The sequence below is a fragment of the Channa argus genome, chromosome 4 (assembly GCF_033026475.1).
Source record: "Channa argus isolate prfri chromosome 4, Channa argus male v1.0, whole genome shotgun sequence".
NCBI lineage: Eukaryota > Metazoa > Chordata > Actinopteri > Anabantiformes > Channidae > Channa > Channa argus.
In genome coordinates, this window is record NC_090200.1 from 19,089,795 (window position 1) to 19,115,187 (window position 25,393).

The 25,393-nt window shown below is 37.0% G+C and overlaps 1 protein-coding gene across 1 annotated transcript in view; it reads right to left on the reverse strand.

The window, feature by feature from the left end:
• Window positions 1–25,393, reverse strand: part of lrrc4ca (leucine rich repeat containing 4C, genome duplicate a) — a 154,265-nt gene that overhangs the window by 63,695 nt on the left and 65,177 nt on the right. The gene's annotated exons all lie outside the window — the stretch shown is intronic.

Below are 25,393 nucleotides of genomic sequence, written 5' to 3' on the forward strand. Positions count from 1 at the left end.
TAAACACCATGAGGTTCACTGTTGATTACCTCAATCATCATTCTCCCAGCAAGGTCATTTTACAGTCTGGTTAACTAGGGACAATAAGAATCAATGAAAGGTAAATAATGGCATTCATAAGAGCTGCTCTTGGTAATGTCTAATGGACACGCGAACACTATTTTAAATAGATTAACAGGATGAGGAACAGAATATGGATCCAGATGTGACATGGCATGAAAAACCATAACTGTGACCATTAAACACAGTGCATGACTCGAAAGTGATTCCTTCACCTTTGCTCGTACTCTAGTTACTAAATGAAAACTTCATGATTACAATTTAACCTATTTAGCCTTTCTAATAAATCTAACAAATAGCAGTGTACAGTACCTACTAAGTAATTCCAGCCAATGTGCATCAGTAATATATTCAGTTAGAAATTTGCACAGCAGGTGGCTGTTATCATCTCAAAAGCTTGTACCTCACGTTTTGGTGGTTAAACCATCTTTTGGTGGCATGGTACAGCTTGTGGTCCATTTGGGATTGGGGGAAACGTGCAGTTGCAGAGGTAATAAAACCATTTTAAAGCTCCATTTGTAGATGTCATTACACACAGAAAGTAAATTCTAACAATTCAGTCATTATATAATAATCCCTCTATGATACTGACTAAATATGCTTAAATACCTCATTCATTATGCATAACTGACATAATGCATATAGCAGCATATTTGTAGTGAGTTTAAATAATTAATGGAAATAAAGGTATGATTAAAAATATTTTCTTGTGACACAGTCCAGTACTGTATAATGCTCCCTACTTTTACAAACGACATACGACATACATAATTTTACAGGGCAGTCTTGACAGACCACACAAGGTCAAAGGTGCAGAGCTTAACTTAGTTTAAGTGGCTTTCAACTTTCATTGTTCTGTAGTCTTGTGGTCTTTGCATCATATGGATCTGACATTCAGACTTAAGATTGATTTAAAAATACCATATGCATTTATATTCCAAGAAGTAATATTGTTATTTAACACTTAACACAGTTGTAAAAAGACACAATTTCTGTTTGATTTCTTGTGAAGAAGGTTGCATTAGAACCTACATGATTTTGCAAGTTGATGAATTGTGACATAGTGGTTCTTTAAAGAACACATAGACATTCTACATTTAAGAACTATACACACATTGAAGGCTCATTTGTGTTCTATATTTGATCTTAGTGGAGGAGCTCAGACTGACCGTGTGTGGACACCATTGTGCAAAGGCCCACAGAAACCAATGATAAGCTTTTTCTCCAAACTCTCTGCCAGCATTTTAAGCCATGCCATTTGCCACAATCCTTCCCAGATTCACTACTGGCTGACATGCAGAAGAATATCTACTCTAACTCAAGTTTACAAACTGTGCCCTGCAGATATTGTTCTGGAAGCCAAAATGCCAACTGAGCTATCAGCGAATAAAGTGCAACTCCTGTGATATTGCAGTTCCGTAATATGCTGTAATTATATCTTGATGCATGTACATCCTGACAGTCTCATCATGGAAGTCACAGAAATACCACACTAAGAAAATGCGGCCAAAGTCCACCATTAGTGATCTCATCTGCTCTGTAGCATCATGATGTTGAAATTACAGTACTCACTCAAGATACTAAACTTGCCATGTGACCTCCTAAATATAAGCCACAATCCTAAATTGAATTGTATTTGTCAATCATAGCCTACATATTAGTTTTCTTTGTTTTACAGAATTCAGCATAGCTCTTTTCTACAGTCCTCGCCCATTGAGCCTAATCTCAACTATGATAACACTTAAAATACCTGACTTCTAATTTACTATATTTATGATATTAAAGTTGCAACATTGCATATCTTTATATTTACACATATGTAATGCAATAACTAGTCAACCAGATTAAAGTAAAAAAAAAATCTAAATTTCAAATTATGTTTTGGAAATCATGGATGCCACATCCTCCAGGCTAGAAATGGAACCTCAGACTTATCAGTGCACAGTTCAAAAGCCAGCATCTGGTGGTATGGGGATGCATTAATGCATAGGGAATGAATAGCTTGCACATCTGTGAAAGTGACATTAATGCTAGAACAACATATGCTCCCACCCAGATGATCTAAGGTGTCTTTTTCAGAAAATGCCATGATTATTCCAGCACCAGAATACTATACTACATTCTGCAAAATACATACATAGCATTTTGTTTTTACATATTATGTTTGTATATTTTCTGCTAGTATTCAAGAGATCATGTGTAGAGGTCTACTATCCTTAAAATATAGTTCAACAACACTTAAAGAATTTTTAATTTATTAAGACCTTTGGATTGTGTCTTACCACACACACCTTTTTAAAAATCCTTTTCTTTGTCTCAATCTGCATATTGATGTCCTAGCGACTCTACTGAGAAAAGCATTAAATGAATCATGAAAAAAGCAAACACCATGTCCATAACCCAGCAGTGTAGCACCTCTAACGGTATTAATGCATGCTGTGCTTTAAAGTCCATTTGCTTTTGAAGCCTAAGGGCCATGTATGCATGTATCCTGTTCACTTGGTCAGTGATGGCTTCCCTATCGAGGGCTTACACTTTGCTTACTTCACATAAATATGTTTACATTAAATAAATATTCAATACATTTTGAAAGTTACTATCATGAAGGTTATCTTCTAACTATAATAAAAAAAGGCGATCTGTTGCTTTTCTGTGTGGAGTTTGCATGTTCTCCTCTTGCTTGCCTGGGCTTTCACCAGGTACTCTGGCTTCCACCTACAGTTAAAAAACATGCATGTTAGGTTAAATAGTGACTATAAATTACCTTTAGGTGTGCATGTAAATTTGTTGTCTGTGTGTGTCGCTCTGTGTCTTAGCCTAGACATATACTGGAAAACTGTCCAGGGTGAACCCCATGTTTCTTTCAATGACAGTGGGGAAAGGCTCAGCCCCCATGACCCTATACAGTAGAAGCAGTTACAAATAATGGAAGTAAGGATATCTCTATCAGATTAACCAAAAAAGCTTCCACTAAAATCCTGTGTTGTGTTTTACAGTGAACTAAGTCCCACGGATGACAAGAAGGACTGTCACTTTGTATCCATCTCTTATGTCTTGGCAGTGGAAAGATGTTTGGCCTGGTGCTGAACTGTGTTGCCCAGCTTGAATGCACTGCCTCTGCAGTCTGACAAATGAACTAGAATAATTTACCTCTAATTATTAATTTATATGCATGTGACACATTCAGTGATACAGCACTTTCCCAAACTACAACTGAAGAGTGCACACACATGTGATTACACACATATCAACACACTCAAATTATTAGCTGTGCAGATATAAAACCATAGAGACAATATACCTATCTACATGGGAAATAAATAGGCTAAGTTTATTACAGGAGCAACAGTGTCCTGTCATTTTAAATGTAAAGACAAGCTCTCTCTTAGACACGGTGGTTTATTTTATTTTTTGAGGAAAACTGTCTGTTGAGGTTTTTTAAAAATATTGCAGTCAGGAGGGATCAAGCACAGAGGCCACAGGTCAACTTGAGTTAGTTAATAATAATCTAAAGATTTTCCCCAGTGTAGTGCACCAGAATAGTTAGAGAGAGGTATTCACTCTTCTAATACCAGTAATACATAGTTAATGTATGTTTATGCAAAAATTATAAAATATTCAGACAGAGACAAGGATAAAACAGAGGCACCAGGGCTGAACTAACATTTAGAAAAGTTGCTTACAGTGTTTAGGGCGTGTCTCAGATTTTGTGCCATTGCAATAAAAATGTACTATTTTTTCTAGGAGACTTATGTTTTTCATGAGCATTAGGCTGATTTTCCAATCACCATATATGCTCAGAAATGAGGAATCATTAAAATTTAACAAACGCTGAAATCATCCACTGACATGAAAGCTGCACATTAACACATACAGTATATACAGAGATAAGCATTGTTCTTAGAAGTAAGTAAAAACTTTGTTAACTATTTAAACAATTTGTAGTAAAAATCCTTTGTAAGAGATGTGTCATTGAATGTTCCTAACTTACACTCACAAGACCCCCTATGCACTGTGAACGATGAAGTCAAGACTTAGATATCCAAATATTTAATTTCCAGTACAATTTTATTTGTATTTTCTGAATCATTATCTTCTTATCTGTCTTCTTATCTATCTTCTTATCTATCTCATGTTATATATTTTTACTGTGATGTGTGTGGACAGGTCTAATTAGAACCCATTATCTATTGCTGTCATACTGTGTTTTACCCTTGACATTTCTGGGTGACTAAAATTACAACTGTAGCATTCAGAAGCATCAGCAGCTTAAACCTAATTAATTAGCACTTTGCACTTGTCAAACCACATTTCATCTAAACCTAATATACAACGTTTAAACAAACATGAGTTCAATAAATGTTCAGGACATATCGGAGGAAAGTTGCACCTACTGTAAAAAGGACATAATGATAGTTTTCTCAAGGTTCTGGTTATAGATTTTTGGTCATCTTAAAATATATGACCTCTGTATTATTATCATACATATTGTTGCACATATTGTTATCACATATATTGTTGCATTTTTAATAGTCCTACAAAACTAAATTCACAAAAGTCGTGGCATTTTTTTTTGCATAATTTTAAGGTTCAAAGGTAATACATGCTACCAGAAATAAGTGAAAGTGGTGCCTTAATAAACACAGATAGCTGCCTAGGCTAACAGTAGAAGAGTCAAAAAACCTCTTTTTGCTTTCTCTCGCTACTCCTCTTTCTCACTGATTCACTCGCGCGTGCACACACACACACACACACACACACACACACACACACACACACGCACACACACACACACACACAAACACACACACGCTTCAATAAGCATTGTATACTTAAGAAAGCAGATTTACTTAATACTAGCTGTTGTCTCAAAGCCACAGCTTTAGCCATGCAGGCCTTTTATATAAAGCGAAGCTATGAACTCAGATGTGCCAAGTCACAAGCTGAATCACTTTGCAACAGAAGCCCTGTGGCCCTTTCCTTACAAGAATCCAGCAGCCTGCAATAACAACACAGCCTCAGTAATCTCCTATGTGCATGAGCAATGTTCTTTTTCTATTTGAGCTAGTGTGTTCTAGTCAAATTATATTAGATTCCTACACTGAAGAAATTAATGAACAGGCTTATTTATTTTCACAAGTAGAAATCTAGTTTCCTCAGTCTTCAATTGTGGGTCTTGAAATCCTACTGCTCCAACCAGAAGTGTTAAATTGTAATCTGTAGCCTTTTATCCTGTCAGGAGCCCAAAGAAAACAAGTGATTTTCATTAATAAAGGAAGTAAAAGAAAATTTATTAATCTCTTTTATTTGACAATGCCCGATGATCTATGTGAGATTGAAACGTTGCTTGATCATTAAACTTGCTGGGAGCCTGAAGTGCAGTGTCCAGATACTCTGTTGGTTCTTACCCAAAGCTCGCCGCAAAATAATTTGCATATTGAGTGACATAAGGTCCTAAATTAAATGCATAGTTTCAGGCTTGTACCAGGAACAGGCTAAATTTATTGTAGATTTACCACCTTTTCATGTTAGTTGTTTCACATATTTGCTGTGCATTAATTGCTACAAAGACAAGTCAATGTCTGGTGTTTGCCGTTGAGCAGGTTCGGTACTGTACTTATACAAGAGCTTCATTGGAGCTTTTTTCCCCTCTGGAAAGAAGTGCCTGGCCTCCTGAATCTTTAAATGCTTATGAGAGCAGTAAAATGGTGGGCTAAAATTGTAGGCTTTAAAACAAATACAATGTTATAAAAAGATCTTTAGAGATGGCAGAACCGGAGAGACACGTAATAATTTTCTATGAGTGACATCTTTCACTTTTTTACATAGTCATCTGATGCTTTACAACTATATCTTGATTACTGTGCTTTAATGTGAACGTCCATTTTCATCGGTAAAGGAAAATGGAATAGATACAAATCACACAATGAAATATGCTATAAAATTACTTGATAATAACAATGTCATGACCATGTCAACCTACCTTGATCTTATTTTACATTTATCTAAACCCCACACAGTAAGGAGGCTAAGCACTGCTGACTGTGTGTTTTAAAACAACTCCCTTCAGAATCTAAAATATATTTCTCCGATATGGTCTTTCCCCCGAGGTGAACATCAACATATGGCAAAATTACTTGCTACATTACTTCTTAATTCCCTCCTCTCCTCCTCTGTCTCTTCATGTGCCGTCTCTCTCCCCTTATCGCATAAGACCTCTGAAAACATCCCCGATCCCTGACATGTTCCAGTGCTTTTTAGTTTCTCTTCCTTTCTCTCTCCTGCTCCTTCTTTTAAGTTTAAGAAATACACGTCATGGGTGTTAACGGTTTACCTGTAATGTAGACACTTATACAAATCCTCAACAGCAGAGCTTGTGAGCCAATAATCACTGCACGGTGTGGGAAAACACTCCACAGACATCATCCTGAGGAGCCAGAGCCTTGTGTGGAACAGGTAGTACAAATCAATACCAGTGAATGGCAGCTTGCAGATCTCCCATAATTAGGCAGAGACGCAGAGAGAGGGAAAGAGAGAGAGAGATATCTACTCATCCAGACAGATGAACTGGTGTTTTCATCCTCCATCCTACCATGTTTCACCAACATCAACTGGCCTTCTATTGACTGGCAGAGCTACTTTAACCTTAAGTGTGCATTGACTGGCAACAGGGGCAGATCCAGGTTATTTCTAAGAAGCTAAACGATAGCAAGCATCTGTAAAATGGAATGCTAATGAATTCTTCATTTATTTCACTCCTTGCATTTAACAAGAATTTTTTTCACCCTTTTAAAATATTGGTATAAAGGTATAATTGTATAATGAGTATATTGGGGCCTGGTGACTCAAGAGGTAGAGCATCGGTTTGGGATGCAGAAAGCCCCAGGATCAAATCCCAAGCCACGAGGTGTGGCCCCGCCCAGCCACCAAGGGTCACCTTGTTGCCAAGTCTAGATAAAATGGGATGGTTGGGGCAGGAAGGGCATCTGGCGTAAAAACTCATTCCAAATCAATGTGCGGAACAGGTTCCACTGTGCCGACCCCTAAAGGGACTTCCGAAAGCCGATCTTGTATAATGAGTATATTGGAAGGCATGCCAGTGATAAAGTAAAAACAAAGCAGTGCTTTTTTGATATGCACTTGTTCTCCAACCCGCCCCCACCCTTTTTAAGAAGCATTTGTTGAAATAGCGCCCTCACAGCCACAGGCCACTGTTGAAATTGCAACTGTGCAAACACGGCTGTATAGATAAAGTACAGGACTTTCAGCTTGGTGCAAATGTTTATTTGAAATTTCCCAGCTTACCTAATCTCAGGCTAACAATTATGGCCACTGCAAACAACAAGCAAGAGCCAGAGGACCCTCACTTATCATTAAGTTCTACTGTTTAGCTTCCTAAGGACATACAACAGTGGTCAAAGACTAATACGATGTGCTTATGACATCAGTGGTGACTGGGTTTCTGGGAACGCGACAAACTAATTGTGTTTTAAATAACATTTAATCAAGACAAAATGATGCAGATGGACTTGATATAGTGAATTACTTGAAAAAGGTATTTCTTACTGCAAACAAGTCCAATGATGTACTGTATGCATCACAAACATAAGACATCTTATTCCCTATTCCTAGTGTGGTGACATGTAACATTTAACATATAGAGATAATGTGAGGATAAAAAAATTATTATTATTATTATTATTATTATTATTAGGAAAATAACTCTTACTTCATTTCTTATTAACATTTCAAGCAGCAAACTAGCTATCTGTGGCTTACCAGCATGTCCCAACATTTTTTGGTGCTTTCTGTATTCTACATGCACTATGGACTTGCAATCTATATAAGTTAAATGTTAAGTTATGTGTTTATGTTAAAAAATATGAACAACTGCTACTGCTTATTACTGTACATGTGGACTGGTATTTGTACGTATGATCTCAGTTTCTCTTTTCTGAATACCGGGTTTGAAGTTGAATTGTCTCAAACTTATTCAAACAGGATCACTATCCTGTTGGGTTTGGCTACCTGTGATATTATTTATTATTTAATATCAGTATACAGTAGAGTATTTGCATAGTTGAACAAATAGTTTAATTTACAGCATGCCCTTTCTCCTTGACTAAAAACTTTTTAAATTTACCTTGACACCTGGTTGCTCGTGTTCCAAATATTATCATCCCCTCCTCTTGTTTGAGAATGTGCCTAACTCTGCCACCCCCACCTTAACAAAAAATCCAGTGCTGCTCAGTAGCAGAAAACACCATCTTCATCATGAACATACTTCTTTATGTCGTTCAGTTAATTTGGTCAGTCATAATTAAAGAATATTCAGAGCATGGGGCTGCCAAAATTCTCTTTCTGCAATTAATGAGTTCTTTTGGATGCTACCAACTGTCCCAAAATATTAATAAATGCATCACTGGATTTGGTAACAGTTCAGATTGGCATCACTATTAGTCCAGACTGATGAACTAGAGATTTATTTAATCAATTGGAAAACTGTTCATGTTTTTGTGCATTTGGACACAAATCCTTATAGTTAATGTGGTTTTGTTCTGTCATGTCTGATCTGGGGCTTCTGATGATCCCAGTGCTTTTCATATACTGTGCAGCTGTCCCTCCACTGAGAACAGACACAAGAGGAAGTACTCTGATATGTAAATATAAATTCATATATGATGTCATCTGGTGACTTTTCAATTTTAATTCTCCTTGGAAAACATTTGCAAGCACATTTACTGCTGCCCTTAGATCAGAGCAAGTCATGTGTGAGACTCCCACATCACAACATACACATGAAAACAGCTTTGACTAATGGAATGGAAAGAGGAGGGAGCAAAGAAAACTTTTTAAACTGCTCTGTGCGTTTGTGTGTATTCTGACGCAGACAACATTCATCTGCAACCATGTCCATTCCATCACTCTGTATGTTACATATTTGCCACCGCAACTGCTTCAAACAGCCCTATTTGGTGACATTCCTTTCATAGCAACTTGCTATTTGCATTCTATCCAAATAAATTATGCAGAATTCAGATTCAGATCTAGCATAAAAACATAACCCTGGGGTTTTGGGGTTCAAGTTTTTATTGAAGGTTTATAGTTATTTTGTTTGCCTGTAGACAACACAACAGCTGCCACCAATCTGTTGCTGGTTTAATTATTTCAAATAAGTTTGGAACAGAAAAATGCTGTTTCTGTTTTGATAGCCACTTTGTTGTATCTCCGTGATCTTCTGAATACATAAAAACTAGAGTAACACAAATCAAAATAGAAAAGCAGCATGAAACATGTACTTATGAGACACCGCAGGCTTTGACCCAGCAGCATGTGATATCCTGGGTAGATTGATTTTGGGTTTCATGCTACAGCTAGTTTGATTCCAATATATGTTGCATAGTGTAGCTTTAAGATTTGACCTATGAGCCTAAAAACAGTTTGCATGAGTCAGTCTATTGATTAAGTCTGCATTAAAGTGCCACAATGTTTACTGGGGGTTCTGGTCACCATGTCTACATAAGTGCATATAGTAGCAATGGTCTCATCCTATATTATCCTTATTATTATTCTCTGTTTTATATATCCCAGTTGCAGAGAGAGGATATAAATCTATTTTTACTAAAGCACACAAGAGAAGCAAGCTAGGCTTGCATTCATAGCACTTTCATCTCCCATTACGATATTGCCCTTTCGAATAAATGACCTTCATGTTTCAAATGTGACAAGCAGGTTTCCAGCTAATACTTGGATCTTTCATAATTACCTCCATTCTCATTCATAGAGAACTCCTCTTGATTTTTCTTCACAACAAAAGCTTTCTATTTCGCTTATACTATTTCGGAATACAGTCAAAACACACAAATAGAGAATTGTTTTCTTTCTAAATTTTGAAAAATGTCCATGCAATGCAGATGCAAAAAATGATAATGATAATGTACATTAAAATTATGTACATTTTTATTAGCCTTTTGCATTTCATTTTACTGCTGTGTATAAACAGTGATTGACATAAGATGTACAGAATAATATGCTGACGTGGGTAACATTGTCTTTAGAATGGGAAGGCATTATTGCAGCTATTATCTGATGTTTATGTATGTATGATGTATGATTTCACTATGCAAATTATGACTATAAAAGTTAAACTGGTGAAGAAGATATGTAGCACAGATCTGGTCCCTGTCTGTGAAAAGATGGCTTGCATTAGATGTCTGTTAAACTCAGCGTGTCCAAAGAATTTCTTGGCATTCTGGTTGCATTCAGATACCGCCATCTGTTTCAATGATCGCTTTAATATTCACGTTGTCTGAGAAATGAACTTGTGTATGGGTGTGGGCTGGAAGAACAGGAGACAGTCTGTGTGTAAATTAAATAGTCGCCATGGTTAACACTTGAAGCCAATGCAGAATGGAACGTTTACAAGAGATCTAGGTCATAATACTGTATCAGAGTCAGCATGCAAGTAGTTGTTTACTGTGCAATCTCTATTTTTATAATAGCAATGAGTGTATTTGCAAAGTTTGGGTAATGAATAATCTTTATTTGCTAAATTATAAGACACAACTGTTTTAAAAAATGCAGAGTTCTCATGTTTAATTGAATAGTGATGCTAAAGTGTTAGCCTAGTATATTGCAAAACCAAAGCTAAAAGCTCGACTAAAGTTGAGACTAAAAACTCAAAAAACCTTATTTTTGGAAAAGAAAAAGAAAACCTTTGAAACATAAACATATGTTGACACAGGTTAATGGACTGAATAATACATAAGTGTAGTTACATCTTGAAAAAGCAACCCAATCATGAGTTGTTTTGTATTCTTCTTTTTTTTTGTCACTTTTAAACTTGCATTCTGTTAAAGTTTAGATTACGATTTTTGGTGTTTTTACATCACTTTACCTTTTAATTGCACTTAATAATTTAGGAGCAGAGGACATTACTTGTTGCTTACAAGTGAAACATTTGCCCTGATTCCTGATGTACACAAGAATGGCATTGCTCAATATTCTGTGGTCACCGTTGTCTGATTTTTTCCTTCATGATGTACACTTTCTACAGGCGACAGATTTTGCTTTTGCAGCTTTCTTTGACAGACCCTCAAAAGTCTTGATGGTCTTTTGCATCTTTAGCAAAGGGATCTTGATGTCTCTTTTTACCCAGAGCAAGATGAAACCGACTACAGAACACAAACTTTCATAGTAATAAATGGGTGCCGTGCTTTGATCCGATATCCAATATGCATAATAAATGCATGTTTTAGAACTTTAAGTCTATAATTTTCAACCTAAGTTTGTGCTAGCATGACAAGTGAAATCTACTCTGCTCTGCCCAGGCCTCCATAATGTTCTGTTTAACACCAACTGCCACGCTCCACCATGCTCTGCACAGCTCTTCGGGTATTATCAAAATACTTTCAATAAGAATGCTGCAAAACTAACTATTCGAGTAGGAATTGTAAAAATTAAGCTTTCCTCAGACATCTTTAGAAGTAAAAATCTCTGCATGCAGTCAGTTGTTCTTTATTATTTAAACACATTTAATATTTTGGACTCAAATTTATTTCAGTTTTTGTCAGTACAGATTCCTCTCTTGCTAAAAAATAAATTGTTTGCTTTGGCACAGGAACACACAAGAACTTGCATTCTTATGGGATTGGCAGGTTTGTGTACCTCAGAATTTCAAGCAGTTCTGTGTGTTGCCCAGTTGTGTTCTCCTTCTGTCAGTCTGTCGTAAACTAGAAATCTGTGACAACTGGTGGAGACAGTGTCTTAAGTGTAAACTGTTGAGCCTTTGAAGGACTTAACTAGTCTTCAGGTGTGTTGACAGATTTCAGCTTCACCACTGCTATGTGGACCCACAGTGTGTGCCCAATGTCTCCCCATGCCCCTAATCTTTCTATCCAGTGACTCATACTACAAACACAACAGTATAATACTTGCATCTGTACTCAGGCAATAAGCTCTTGTTCTCTCCGTCTGGGCAAAAAACTGGTACTGGGACATTTATAGTAAAAAATGAATTGGGTTTTCCCTATGGGTTTTATGCCTGTTTCCATTGCATAGAATTAGGAAACAATGTCTAAACCGCACATTCAGACATTGGTCTCAATGTGCGGTTTAGACATTGTTTCCTAATTTTAATTAGAATCAAGAGACAGCATACATAGCTTTACATCTCTATATCATGGTACTGGCACTGTAAAGAATTCCAACATTGACTAAATATGAGGATACTATACTTTGAAACCTGAATTGAAGTTAAGAATCCCATTTAAAGTATTTTGATCATTTTTGCTGAGATGCTACTTAGCACCAGCTGGATTATCGTGGATGTAATTGTGGACAATGAGGTGGTAACAGTCATTTTGCTTTTGTTTAATGAAGCTTTTATTATAGAATTTTAAAAAAGAAATAAACACTATAAATACACTCTTTTTCTTTTACTCTAGTGATGCACAATTAGGGAAAGCCAAAAAAGACAATGCTGCTAATGTATCTGAGACCTAATTGGGTTTACACATATTTGTTCAACGACAGCTGCGAGTCTTGTCACTTTTGGGCCACATAATGAATTTACTCATGCAGGACACAGCCCACAGCAGACCAGCCTGCCACATTTATATTACAGGGAGAGTAAAAATACAATCTTTGCATCATGTGTGTGTCCAAACATTCCTGGAGGTTTGAAGGATTTTTCATGTCATGCAGGACAAAAAGCAAATAGCCTCATCCCTGCAGGGAACTTATACATACAGTATTTATCACATAAAAATAGACTTATATCTTTATACAAAGACAGAAAATGCAGCTTTTAAAAACAGTATCTGAGCAAAATAACTTAACTGTCGGAAACAGAGGTTGTGAAACATTAACAGCATTACAGTCAAAAGGTCCAAACTTCAATAGGTCTATCCTCAAAAAACAAACAAACAAATATATATAACCAAATAATATATATAAATAATATATATATGTATATATTATTCTTTACTGCTACTTAATTGTATCAAAGAATTCTCTCACATAGTAACTTCTATTTTTTGTCTCATCCAAATTTGCACAGAGAAAGAAAAAAAGTTTACATTTAATGTTGAATTTAACGTTGAAAATCTAATGTTATTGGGACATTAGAAATGTTTCAGGCTAAAAAAAATTAAGAACTGTGAAAGACAAGAACACTAAAGTAACAACAACTGAAAATTTGCCAGAGGGTGTTTTTGACAGAACAAAAATGTAAAGGAATGACACCCATTATGTTAAAAATTATGTCATTATACTTAAGTTCAAACCATATTTCGGAAACTCGGGGCCAGACCTGACCTAGTTTGTGCTGCAGGCAGGTATTTCACACCCTTACTGATGACATTTTTATTTAGAAATATTAGATATTAAATAAATAGAAAGTGTAATGGTCTTTTTTCAGGGCAAAAACATTAGAATTTGATTTTAATTTTTTATTTTTATTTCAAATTAAATTTAATCTTGTTAATTTAGTAATAATTTTAATTTTAAGGTGTGCATGAAAAAAATATTTTTAAAATGGCATAAGCACACTGTCACTTATGCCAGGTCCCCACCCTGGTTAAACTTTATCATATGAGGGTAAACAAGAGATGTAATCAAGACAAGTTATTTTTGCAGTCAGTGGAGCGGCAGTGTTGTGTTCAGACTTGCTTCTGTACTTCTAACTTTCAGTTGTTTTTATCTTTATCCACTATATATACACCACACTAACTCTCCAGTGTCAACACTGGCCCGCTGGTTTGGAACTGTAAACTGTAAACTGGATGTTTACGCCACTGTGGGACCGAGTCCAAATGCAAATGGAAATTCAAAAGAGACCAAGAGTCCAAATAGATGAAACGAGTTTCAGTGACTGTTGCTGTTTAAAACATTTGCTCTTGGCATTTTACACCATATTCATTTCAATGTAACCCCTTTTTACTTCAGGCGGCGAGGGTATGCCTCAATTCAGGAGCGACAAGGAACTGTTGTGTGGGCCCTTGTGCAGTGTGTAATCTGAGCACAGGGATTCAACCCAAAACTGAGGCGAAACTTACTGAGCAAAAGGGCAAAAAGAGAAATGCAGGGTGTGTTATTTTGGTACCATAAACCATGTCATAAGGAATTATTAGTAAACAGCTGCCTTCTGATATTTAAACAGCACAGTTGCTGATATGATTTTCCAAAACTATATAAGGACAGACTGTGATAAAGACTGACATAAAGTCACCTCTTGATTAAAATGATTTTAGAAATTCTGCAAGCTCTGGTTTGATCTGGACTTTTACACTTGACTGTAATAAGTAATAAGTTGTCAGAGAGGAGAGTTTTGTAGAACGGTGGGGTATTTCATTGAACGCTATCATACTGTGTTGACTTCTGAGATGATCCAGTCCCCATTAAATTAGCATTAGTCAAGAAGAAAACACCTTCATCCATCCATCTCTGCATTATACCCTCTTATCCTGTTTAGGTCCGCGGGATACTGGAGCCTTTCCCAGCTGTCACTGGGTGAGAGGCGGGCAATTCTCTAGATGCTTCTCCAGTCTATCTCAGGGCCAAACAGAGAGACATACATGGACAGACAACCATTCACACTCATACTGACACCTGCAGAGTTTATTCAGAGTCACCAGTTAACCTAACATGAACGTCTTTGGTCTCTGGGAGAAAATTGGAGTACCCGCAGGGAAACCTATACAAGAACAAGGAAAACATCCAAACTCCACAGAGAAAGGCTGCATCTGGTGGATTCAAATCAGGGACCTTCAAGCAGTGAGGCAGCAGTGCTAACCACTCCACCACCATGCTGCTTGCAAACACCTTTACACTGACAAATATTACACATTATAAATACTAGCAAACTCAAGGGATGTCTTGACTGTTTTTATTCTTTAACAGTTGTGCATGATTACAAATCTGCAAGCAAACATATTTCACTTTCCAGCTTCTTTAAGCGTGATTGTGAACAAAATGCCTTGTTTGCAGTGTGTGCTAAAACTAAAGGTAAGTTCCAGTGCAGCTGGTAGAAAAATTAGCAGCTCTAAGTAGGGTTATAAATGTGTGTGAGAGTGTGGGAAACTAGTTTTTCCTATTGCATCTACTCTAAAGCCATACTAAGATCCCAGTATGCATAAAGATCAAATTCTTTTGAGTCTTCTCATCTGTCTTTGGATTAGATAAGATTATTGTTCAAAATATTTATCCACTGCTGTACATGGCCATGGCATTAATATTAGCATAGTTTTTCCTTTGTAACATTCTTCAACAGTTCAGCTCAGTTAACAGCTATGGGTGAAGCAACTTAGACTGTAACTTTGTAATTTGCATCCCAATTGTGTCTGTGTGTGCTGTGCATGAGGCAGTATAACTGCTGGCTGTTCCTGCGTTATTAAGTTACTGTTCTTTTTCTGATGCTCCTGGCCTGTTTCTAGTCCAGCATAGGTTGGTAATCACTGTAAAGCATCCTGGAGCTGTTTGGAGCTTTGATTGGTCTACCAAAGCAGCATTCATGGCTGTCATTTCATATTTGGGAGAGAGAATGTTTATGCCCACAGACAGGACTAGATTTGATTGGGATAACACTGGTGAGTACTAAGCACACAGAAATGCCCCATCTCCTGAGATGAAGGCAACCACAGGGCACAGTCCAATTCACAGATTTTCACTCTAATTTAGAAAGTAAAATGAATGCAGGTATGAAATTGTGAATCATATACTGTATACTGACTCAAAAACTCAAGAATTAAATATTTGACAAAATTAAGGACAACCCAACATGTCTTTCTCCACTGAAGCCTACAATTATTTCCACTGTATTAATTTTTAGATTTTCAACAAAGACAACAGCGATGATGGAGAACAGCAATGAATAATGAGAAATGATAGAGTTTTTGCATATTTATAGCATGACCAGGTTCAAAAGACAGGCCTGCAGAACAGAGCCCTCTCTGCATTATTAATCTGATCCCTTGATAAATGTCTTTCATTATTTAAACATTATTCTTTTTTCTTCTGTTCTAAGATAAACATATTATTCCCATATTTTTCTAATCTCTTTTAACTCAGTGGAATGTTGTGCCCTGGACATCCTACACAAGCCTGATAGTGATAGTGTAAGATGATCCTTTTTCCATATTCATCATACGTATCCACATGTGGTTTTTAGTTGGATGCAAGAAATGTACTGAACACAGACTGTGACATACTTCTGCAAAGGGCAACTACCCCACGACTTTGATTAATCAGTCTCGTTGGAATGATGTCACATGCCTTTTATTTTCTCATACAGAGTGCAAGCTGAACAGATGGTATCTGGGAGTAACACATTCTCATTAGGAGGTCCAGAATCTGCATATCTGAAAGGGAAAATGAGAGAAATGGGGAAGGGGGGTGGGGTTGGAAGGGGTGAAATCCTGAGAGTTTTGGCACAGATCAAGTCTCTGACCTTCTGTCCAGTCTGCTGGCCGACAGGCAGGAAGAAAAGGATGGAGCACCCTCTCAGTAGCAGAGAGCTCTAGATCTGAGTCGGCCTAATCAGTAATCACTGATATGTTGCTTTCACCTTTTGCAGGGCTTTTGTTAGGAGAGAAAATCAATAAACACCAATACTCTCCATACAAATATAAAGGTTGAGTCTCTACTGTAACTACATTAGAATAGTCACGGTTGCCTTACAAGTGGAGCATGTCTGTATATGTGCTTCATTGTAGGGAGGTTGGTTCCTGAATAACAGCACTCAAGAATTCAAAAAGAAAAAGCTAAGATAAACCAAGAGTGAGGTCAATGCCGTGAAAAAATGTGATTTCAAAACAAATTGTAAATCACCTTGCAATAAGTATTAAAGAGCTGGTGATTAGAATTTTTGAAACATTAATTAAGATGAGCTGGTTTCCTTAATGGTTTGTTTGAGTGTGCCTTTCCTAGAAGATACGATGAGTATTTGTGACACGAATTTCTTCACCACCCTCTGTTATGGTCTGGACTGACTTTTTGTCATCAAATATTTGTGGATGGACAAAACTGTTCACAGTACCAGTGTTCTGTGCATGCGCCAAAAAATCAACTATTTGTTTCATACATCAAAGATATGTGACATTTTGTCACATTGTATTTTGCAGGGTTCATGTCGTTCTCTTAAATACAACAAATAAAGGATGTCTCCACACTAATGCCACTATCTGGAGTTGCTTTGTAATGTGCATGTATGGAATGTGTAAGTGTAACTATCCCCAGATGTAGTACACTGTAAATAGAAGTGGAGTACCTTACCTTCAAAACGAGAAGACATCTGTCAACTGCAGTTGTGTCTGTGTTTCAAATTCAATAGATGAAGCTGGTGTCTCTCACAGTGACAACAATATCAGTGATGCAGTTGGTGTGACTGCATCATTGGCATATGTGATGCCTGTGTAGGAGTGTGAAAAATATATTGATACACTTGAGGTTTGCAATATTATGTTTTGTGATGTCAATTCTGAAAAAGACTATTACGAGTGAAATGTGAAAACACAGAAAACACCGTTTCCTACAGGTTGTGTATGTTTATACTTAGAAGTAATATGAGAAGCTCAAACATCCTGAAATAGCCCAGAAAGGAGATTCTCCTCATTTGAATTGGAAAAAGCCAGTTGGGGTGAATCAGCCATTGATTAGGATGCCTTCCAGGCACCTCCCAATGGAGGCATTCCAGCAGAGCCAGACTGGCTTGGAAATTATTCTGGATTCCCCATGAGTAGGTGGTGAGAGGCTAAAGGATTTCTGCTTTAGTTTTCTGCCACTTCAACACACGTCCCAGCTAAACATGGAAGAATGGATAAACACGTTAGAATTTTGCACTTAATAATGTTTTCTGACTACTGCTACACAGTAGTTTCCCTGACCGCCACTGAGAAGCATTTATGCCTTTTATCTGACCATCAGACCCAAGAGCACTGGCTCTGTCACTGAAAAAGGATCATATATATTGTAAGATGAAGAACTTCAAGCAGAAAATATTCCTAAAAGCAAAATGCAATTACACACAACTACCACTAAATGCAAGGCATTGCAGGCCCCCCAAAAATGCAAAACAGTTACTTAGAGCCAGATGCAAGCAACTCTGTGTAGATTTAAGACTAGAAATTGTACAGGGTCACAAATATGGACCTATAAAATGCATATGCATAGAGATATATGCATACACATTACATATATGTATACCATCAATTTAAAAATTTGAATTACATATCTGAAAGATTTTGACTTACAGCGCTCATAATGAAATACTATAGAGTTTAAAAAAATAGCAATTTACAGTTGACAATTACAGTTAACAATTATTATTATTATCATTATTATTATTATAATAAGTCAAATATTTATTTTGAAAATTTGGGCTTTAATGCACATTTGAATGAAAGATTAGATTTCAGAGTAATAGAACTTCAAGATACTGACAAAACACTCAAACAATGTTCTAGTAGGGAATATTGTCTCTTGTCTAAGTGTTAATCTCCTGATCATTTCATTCAGTTTGCCCACATGGTCTCATGCCTGATGTGTACACATTTTTCCTTCATATCCTCTGTATATACATCAAGGAACGTGTGGGAAAAGGCACATGTTTTCTGTGTGTACATCGTTTGTTCATCTGATCTTGGTCTGCAGGCAATATGATTGGCTGTAGCCTGCTTTACAGGAGTTTCATGCCCCTGAATGAGGAATTGTCCGGAGATGATTGTAACCAATCCCTCCCACTTCAGCTGCAACATCTCTGAGAACATTTCTCCTGGCCATACATTTAAGTCTTTGAAGATTAATGTTTTGTGCCACCACAAACATTTCTGCAAGCTGGAGCTGGACGTGCAGCTGGAAAATAACTGAAGACTGACATACAGTATCATGCAGACCACACAGCACCAACCACACACCCACTCATCTACACATCAGTGATCCAAAAGCCACCTGCTCTCTGTGTTTGTTTCTTCTCTTGACCCCGCAGCCTCTGGAGAGAACGGATGTGACTTTATGCCCCAGGACCTGCCAGTGGGAAAGTGGCCTTGCGAAGCCCTTGTAGTTGAGTGTGACTCAGTCTGTGTCTCACACAACAGCCACAACAACAGTCAAAAACCTCAGGCTCTCTCAGGTAAAAGTCAGATGTTTAGAAGCTTTGCTGCCAGCAGGACAAAGTATAAACACCAGTGCAGAGAAAAACAGACCACATAACTATCGCTGCTCCCAACTATGAAGGTGAAAAGGAAAATGAATTTGTTCCCTCTTTGTAGCAACTTTCACTGAAGTGAAAAGCTGCAAGACACGTGTATATAGATAGATTCTCATGTAAGACATTTCAGCTTTAAGTAACAGCAAAGCACTTTATACAATATGTTCAGTACTCCAGAAGTAAAATGTGGAATTTTTCCAAACATTTGTGACGTTTTACACATAAATCCAATAAATGTGGCTCTAATACCTGCAGACCTATATTGGCTTCCATTTAAACACACCATTATAGACATAATATAACATTTCTGAACCCTTGCAAAATTTTCATGATATCTTTTTTTTTATGTTACACAGAGTTAAAGAGGATTTCTAAATATGATGTGCACAAACAGAGCATTGGATTACATCAACCTCGTTCTTTACATGATTAGCTTTTTTTAGGCACTGGCCTGATAGGTTTTTGCTTCAAACATTTATTAAATTGATTTTGTTCCTTGAATCTTGGTGAGTAGCTATAGGCCTCCCACCCTCCTAATCCCCTTTCCCATCACAGTTGTAGAGAAAAAAATAATCTCCAAAAAAAAGAAAAGAAAAAAAAAAGCTGATACCTTTTATGACCTGTCACGGTGTTTTAGAGAAAATCTACAGCTTCTCAGACAGTCCTGCCAGCAGCACCGATCCCAGTGTCTTCTTATAAGATAAGCAACCTCTGGACAATAATTTAATCATTTCAAACCTGTGTGTCAATCAATACAATAAACTCAATTTTGCCTCCAAACATGTGTGAATGGAACTGGCAGAGTACTTAAATTGTTTGGGCTCCAATTCACCATCAGAACTTTCTAAGTAATACAGAGAAAGTCTCTATTATCATTTAATCCCTTGCACTGCACTGCATTGCCCTTTCCATTTAATCAGATTATTGTTACTCGAACTTTCTCTGTTCAAACACCACAAACATCAGAGAAGCTGCTGTATCTTAAAAAAAGCCAGTGAAATTATTTTAGAAAACTGAGAATATAAACATGTCAGCGGCTCATAAGGTCTACAAGCTGTAATACCATGTGAAACTGGTGAAACCTCACCTAAATGATGTTCCCTATCTATGTACAAATTAGTAATTTATTGTTCGATTGCTTTTTCCTTGGACCAACCTTTCTTCTTTTCTCGATTGTCTAATGCAGCCATACTTTTACCAGAACTTAGAGACATGATTGCATAACCTTCTTTCTTTTTAGTCTCCCTGCTGTGCTGTTTCTTGGGCTCAGAAAGTGATTTTACATATTCCAGCGATTATTTTTAAGGCACAACAGTATTTGGCTGCAGGCTATAATAAACCCTTTAATCCTGGAGGAGCGGCAGTATTGTCTGAGACAAAGGAAACAGAAAGAAAGCTTAAAAAAGAATGGCTTTGTAAGTCACTCTCTACCTCAAATGTCTTTGGTAACTACAATAACAACATAATAATAATAAACACAACACAAAATAACACAAAATCTCAGGCCCTTAAATATGAAAGCCCTAATAGGCAACTGGAAATAAATTATAATGATAAATGTTTTCAATTTAAGCAACTGTATCCATTCTCCTGTCTTTATGACCTAAGAACACGTCAAAAGAATCTTTCGCAGTGTTTCAAAGCTTGTTAATTTTTTCCATCTGGCAAACAGGTGAAAAAAAATGTTTTCACAATCATTCAGGAAAGGGGTCATTTTTCTTTCATTTTTCTTTATATTACTTATTTCTGCCACAAAAGCGCACCATAAATATTATTTTGGCAGTTATTGCAAAGCAGTTCTGTGGATTGTCTTCATGTCAATTTGAGCGCCCTTGACACAACTTGAGAAACAACTGTGAACAACCTCTGGGTAACTGACAGAGACGTACAGTATGCAGCACTCAAATGTATCTGTGTATCTGTGAATATTTATGTGATCTGGCACCACAAAGATCTGATTGTGAATGTTATTAGTAGTTTATTTTTAGACTGCAAACTGACCACATGTCATGAATATAATAATAACTAAAGGGTATAGCGAAAAGGACATGGAGGCATCACTGTGGGATTGCAGCCCCACACTTGTTAAGGGACTTAATGTGCTGATTATATATATGATTTGGTTACAGCAACAACATTTGGCCTATTACTCAGGGAAAATACCTGTGCTGACATACATATTTCCTGCCATGATTGTTTTTTCATGAACAGATTTCAACAGAATGATTAATTTGGAGTTAAGCTTTTAAAATCATGTTAAAATGACATATCTGCCGTCCTAAAATACTGCGGGAAGTTTGTATTCCTTCACACCACAAATAAACCCAACCGGAGTGGAAGCCAACCAAGGCCACCCTTATCACACTGGTTGGCCCAGTTGTTATGCCCACACCACAGTGTTACCGTGACATACTGTACAGTGGACTATACTTGGCCGGCCTGTCTGAGTATATTTGGCAACACATTTTTTAAAATCTGTCTGAGAGAACGGAAATCTACAATGAATTGAATAGAGGACTATTTCCCCTCACTCAGCCGCACCTGTAGACTACTTGTTTGCGGCTTAAAATGTCAAAGAGCAGCATAGATCAGCTGCCGGCAATGCGATTTCCATGATTTAAATTAATGAGAAGTCTCTGCACAGGGTTGTCTGTATGTATAAAAGGTATCACTCACCTTTGAACACTGCAGACTCTGCCAAACATAAGGTGAGAGGTATGTTATCTCAGTTCACAAATTTCAAAATCAAGGAACTCTGAAAGATTAGCAAGGGAAACACTTTTTGCACCTGTTAGGTCAAACAGAAAATAGCTCAGACTTAGAATATGGATCACCATTTTTTTTTCCACTTGTCTTTTAGGGCTTCCACACTTTTAGCTTGTAAAGCTATATAAAAAGGAAATTTGTCAAGGGATGGTAAGAGATGTTGCTTCTGCCCTAATTGCATAGTTTCAGTGGGTCTGATCTACACTTCTGTGGTTTGTGTACTTTATCTTCAAGACTCTTATACATCTACTCTCCAAAGGTGGAACAAGGAAGCATGTTAGTTTTAATGAGAAAGTTTTATCCGCAAGTTGTTTTATGAAATGCCTCTTGCTTTTCCCTCCTAACCATGAGTCAATCAGTGTGCATCCTGTGTTGGGATGACAGGAGAAATTCCATGAATAATAAAGCTGCACTAAATCTCTGCATCTTGTAGCTGAGGAAGACAGTAGAGTTGTACCAGCTGGAGTGAAAGTCGAAAATATGTTTAATTCATAGTGAAAGTGAAAAAAAACAAAAAAACATTTAGAATGTGGCATTGAAAATCCATTTAGTAAAAAATTACCCCAAGTGCTATAAATCAAAATCAGTGCTTAATTAATCGCTGGCAGATCATATTATGAAAAGGAAAAATGAATGAAACAACTAATAGATTTTAATGTAATGCCTCGACTGTGGGTAGAGGGAGTCAGGGGCAAAGCTGCTCTGTTGTCTTGTATGCTTTCTGCTCTTTTGCTTCCCATATTTCAGTCCTGAATCTCTGCCAATTCTAATACCTTGTTCTAGAGGGGGAATTAGCACTGCCATAACTTTGCAGATGTCCACACCCAGAGGTTGTTCATCAGTGTCTCATAATCACACCTGTATGAGGCTACATGCAGGCTCCACGGGTTAACTTCTTACGTGAATAGCCCCAAAAAATAAACATGTTTCTGACAAGCTAATCCTAAAACTTAAGCCTGGCATTGCTGAGTCTATGCAAGTATTACCATTTGTGGAAAGGAGAGGAAGGGGTAGCAAAAACCTTTGCTGACCACAGCTTGCTAAGCCATTATTTATTTATTTCCATGTCCAGTGATTGCTGGTTCACTGTGGCATGTTGACAGCCACCTCATTTGGAGCACAAACTTTAATTTTAAAAGATATGGCACGGGAATGTAAAAAAGTGTCCCAGTTTCACTCTCTGAACAGATGTAATCGGGTGGTGTCAGCATCATATAGAAATGTGTTGGTGTTGCATTTTTTTCTGCCCAACGGTAATATACAACATGCTATTCTATACAGGAGAAACTGTGTGGCATTTGAGATTTCTCAAAATTATAGCATTTGTGCTGAAGTGCTTGCCATGCTCGACTTTCATTGCTCTATTCCAAATTGTAATGACACACATTCATAGCTGCTCAAAGCATGAATGTACAGCACACAGTGGGAGACACTCTGAATCCCAGCATGGCCAAAAGCTTACTCTGACCTGTGTGTAACCTGGACCTGTGTCCACAGATCACGACACAACCTTGGAGCTATTTTTAATTAATTATTATTACAACCTGAATATGGTAATAACTGACAGACCCATGATGCTCATAGTCTATAAACTTTTTTTTAACATAATTTACATTTGCTAGAAAAAAGCAATTCCTTACACCATGTGGACAAATTTTAGAAACCACAATCTGCTTATGTTGACTGTGCTGCAAGGTATCAATTGTACTGTTTTGCTACGGACACCTGGAGGTTCTACGACAAGGTTGTGAAACTATTCCAGGAATAATGTAACCAAAGAGTTTCATGGATAATTACTCCCTGTGTGAGTGGTAACAGAGCCATGGTCTATTAGCAGCATTCTTCATAGTTAACATCCCAACAGAGCGCCAGTTTGAGTGCAGTTTCCACCTAAAAGGGTTTTAGTTTTGCACTCCTGGTTTTTTTCTTGCTAATGTTGTTGGTTCTTGTTGAAGGTGATTAATTAGCATATAGAGATGGAGTCTGGCTGTGGCATTTTAAATGTCCAAAGCACATTTGATAATACTAACATCAATGTAGGTAACTCAGAGAAGATGCAGAAGAAGAAGATGCAGAGAAGAATCTACAAGGTAAACGATAGTTATATTAAAAAAAACCAACAACAACAAAATGAAAACATCTATAAATGAAAACATACATTCAAAATTGTGATTTTAATATAAATGAAATGCTATGCTGATGTAGCATGTGCAGTTATGCAGTGGTTTCATTGTTATTTCATTTTTTTCCCTTCCTTTCTTTACCCCCTTAATTCAAGCACCCTCATTATTTTCACTTTGAGTTAACTTCAATTTAGAATTTCCTAACATGTCTAGTTATGCTACAAATTTGATTTTTTTTATAGCATAAAATTTAGAGTCCCATTTTACAAACTTTGGGATATATTGGAGCCGGAATATTTGTAGTACCACGTTCTTCCATTTAACAAAAGTTATGTACTGTATACTTCTTCTCAATACATAGAAAATACAATATGCCGACTCAAGTACACTGTCACTTAAAGACTTTAGTTTTTTTCTAACATACTACTTTTGCATTTTGCAACAGCTGTATTTTAAAATTATTTTGCAAAAACACACATCAAATTGCTTTCTGACTGAAAACTGCTGAGAGCCTCTCATCTTTTCATGTCATATTAGCTACATTGGAGAATAAATATTTATAAGACCTTAACCTGCTATGGAACAGCACAAGTTTACAGAGGAGCAGAACAGAGGAGGGACATCAGAGCAAAATAATTGGACAGCCAACTTGTTATCCTGCACCTTTCCAAGACCCATATTTAAATACCAAACAACTCGTTGTTCTGTTTTCTTTTTTGGTGTTCGTTTTTTTGCCCTGACTTTGACTTGTTGATCTTTCACCAATTGATGTGGGAGTTCACCCCAGAGAACAGGAGATATTTTGGTTTAATTGTCGTGTGACCGGCAGACCAAGTGTTGATTTCCTCTTCTGTCAGTTTGGATTTGGGTTCTAGTGAGTGTGGGCCAATACAAAACAACTCTGAAGACTCAACATAAAAAAAAAGGTGGAATAACTAATCAGGGCCTGAACTGAATCAACAGTTGATTAACAAAAATTGAGAGAAGAAGGTAAATTACTGCCGACCAATTATGACTAGCTAGTAGATTAGTAATCCACAATACAGTTATACAGTTATACAGGCATTTGTGCATTTAAACTGACATCTTCTACCTAAAGATACTACTTCTATTTTATTCTATTTTTTATAATTAGTGATTCATTCCAACGTTTGTGAACTGCTTTCGATGCCAGAGATTTTCTAGGAAGAAAAGTCCAACAACCCTCAAACTGAACATAATGAAAACCTGACATAGGTAA